Below are 3,109 nucleotides of genomic sequence, written 5' to 3'. Positions count from 1 at the left end.
AGGAGAAAGAAAAATACGAAAGGAATGAGAGAAAGGAAAGAGTTTAAAGGAGGAGAGGAAGAGAAGGGAAAGAGAAAGGGAGGACGAGGGTGGGGGGAAACGGGAAAATTTATTCCTCGTTAAAATTTTAATAAATATCGTGTTATGTTTATAATAATAATAATAATAATCGGTCGGTGTCGGATTAAGGATGATGATCCAACCGTAAATAAACGTCGTTAAAAAAAAAATATACACAGCAATTAAATTATTATTATTATTTTTTTTTTTTAAATACAAATTTTCACATCATCCGATGTTTTTTTCTTCATATCACTCGACTGATAAGAAACAAAATAATAATAATAATAATAATAATAATAATAATAATAATAACGAAATGTAAAGCAATCAAAAGTAAAAAAAAAAAAAAAATTTACACCGGAAAAAAATTATTCGAATTGAATTAACTATTTATTTCGCTACCATTTTAATTTTTTTTTTGACACAAATAATAATAATGATGATAATAATGATAATATTGATAATAATAATAATAATGATAATGATAATTGAAATTTTTTTTTTGCCAAAAATCAAACAAGGAACCAACACATCTGGTTAATTTAAAAATTATGAAAAAAATAAATAAATAAAACATTTTTTTTTGTTTTTTATGTTCGTTTAAAATAATTTATTATTCAATTATTGTTTCATCAAACGAAACATTAATAATAATAATAATTATTATTATTATTATTATTATTATTAGATATTTGAAATTGTCGCCTACTTAAAAAAATATTTAAAAACAATTTTAATTTTTTTTTTTTCCGTCGTAAATTTACTGAAAAATGATTACATTAACAAACGGAATAACGTTTGCGGCGATTATTATTATTATTAATAAATAAAAATTGGCAAAAAATCTAATAAATAAATAAAGAAAGAAAAAAAAAGCAATTCAATCGACCATGTAAGTGGGAGCAGAAAGAAAGAATGACAAACGGAAGGGGGGGAGGAAGGAATATTTTTTTTTGACTTCAAAAAATAAAACAAGTCGATTGAAATTTTTTTTTTTTTTTTGGTTGTTTCCGTTTCTTTCGGTTTAAATAATGTTTGTAAATATTTACATTTTGTTGTATATTTTTTTTATAAAAAAATAAACGCTCGCGTACGTTTTACGTACGCGTCACGTATTTTTTATAAAAAAAAAAAATTTTTTCTCGACGTACGAATATGGATGGCATCCGTCAATCAATTTTACAAATTTTTAACGAAAAATTTTTTTTTTCTTTTTTTGATTTTGGCGGGAAAAAAAACATTTTCATTTCCGGTTTTATTTTTTGGTTTTTTTGGGAAGGTTCTCGTGGCAGAAGACAGTTAGAATAAATATATAAATAAATATTTTTGTACAAAAGTAGAAAAATGACGAAAAAATGTGACGATTTCGTAAAAAATAAAAAAATAATAATAAAATTTATCTTTAGCCACGTCAAATTTTTTTTTTTATTTAAATAATTTTAATTGCGTAGTAGTACGTCATGCGTAAGACAGTTTGATAACTGATAACGTTATCAAACGTATCGTACGTAATAATATAATAAGAGAAAAAGATTTGTTAAAAGTAAATTTTCATTTTTTCCTTTTTTTTTCCGTAGTAATAATAATGATAATTATCATGAGGAAAACTTTATTAAAATAAAATTACGCTTATGTTTCGATTATAATAAAATAAATTTGTCGTCTGCTACTGTCGTTAAAATTTGTTTAAAATTTTTTTTTTTTTTTAAAGCGAAAGGGAAAAAAGGTTTGAACGATTTTTTTTTTTTGTTTTAATTTTTATCATTTTAAAAAAAAACTTTTTTTCTTTTTTTTTGTCGTGTCACAAGATCTTAAATCGAACTTTCGAAAATATAAAAAAAAATAATTAAAGAAAATTTTTTTCTTTAAAAAAAAAACAAAATCTCATTTTTTTGATAACAATTAATCAATACAACAACAACAACAAAAAATTTTTTTTTCGACGACATGATGTAAAAACCATTTATTATTATTATTATTATTATTATTATTATTATTATTATTATTATTATTATTATTATTATTATTATTATTATTATTATTGTCCCGTCGTTCAATTTAAAATAAATAAAAACTCATTCGTTTTCGTATTATCATCATCATCATCAACATTAATATCGTTTGGTTTTGTAAATTTTGTGAAAAAGTTTCGTCGATTTAAAAAATTAAAAAAAACGCGCGTTTGTCAAATATTAATTTTAATTCATCTTAATTATTATTATTATTATTATTATTATGAATGACGATCGATTCGAAAATTTTTAAAAAATTTTAACCGGTCAATTTTTTTTTTTTTAAAAAAACGACCGGCGAAAAATTGGCTCGCGTTAATTATTAACGATATTTGCAATTTATGTAAAAAACAAAAACAAAAAAATTTTGATAATCCGCCAAAATGCGATAACGAAACAAAACAAAAATTTACTTAATTATTTTTACGCGCGTTTTTATTAAAAACGTCACACGGGCGCCGAAAATATTCATTTTCCTTCCCGTGAAAAAAAAATTAATGACGTCATTTTCGTTTACGAACGTTGTAAAAAAAAAAAAAACAAATCGATATTCACTTCACGGAAATCGCGATGGATAATCACGAGAAAAAAAAACGCGCGCGTTTTTAAATTATAAATAAATTTTTTCCTTTCGTTTCTTTTCTTTTGTTTTTTTTTTTTATCACTCTCGTAATAATTTGTTTAAATAAAGCGTTAAAAATTCTATAAAAAAAAAAAACGCTGATTTAATGATTTATTTACGCCGCGTAAAATTGATAAAACGTAATTTCGAATCTTTTGTTTTCATAATTTTCTCCTTTTTTTTTTAATGATCTTTTTATTAAGCTAAAAATAAAAAAATCATACAAATTTTTAATTGGGGAAAAAATTGCGTTATGTCAAACTGGAAATCCTTCAAACCTTCCCCTCATCAACTCCCCTCCCCGATTTAATAATGATAATAATAATTTGTGGAAAAAATCAATGAAAAATCGATCAAATTTTATATAAGATTTTATTCGGAAGAGGCGAGCGCTCGGGGAAACGAGTGAAGG

This window comes from Pediculus humanus, genomic scaffold, assembly GCF_000006295.1.
Source record: "Pediculus humanus corporis 1103172107716 genomic scaffold, whole genome shotgun sequence".
Taxonomy (NCBI): domain Eukaryota; kingdom Metazoa; phylum Arthropoda; class Insecta; order Psocodea; family Pediculidae; genus Pediculus; species Pediculus humanus.
This window is presented reverse-complemented; position numbering follows the sequence as displayed.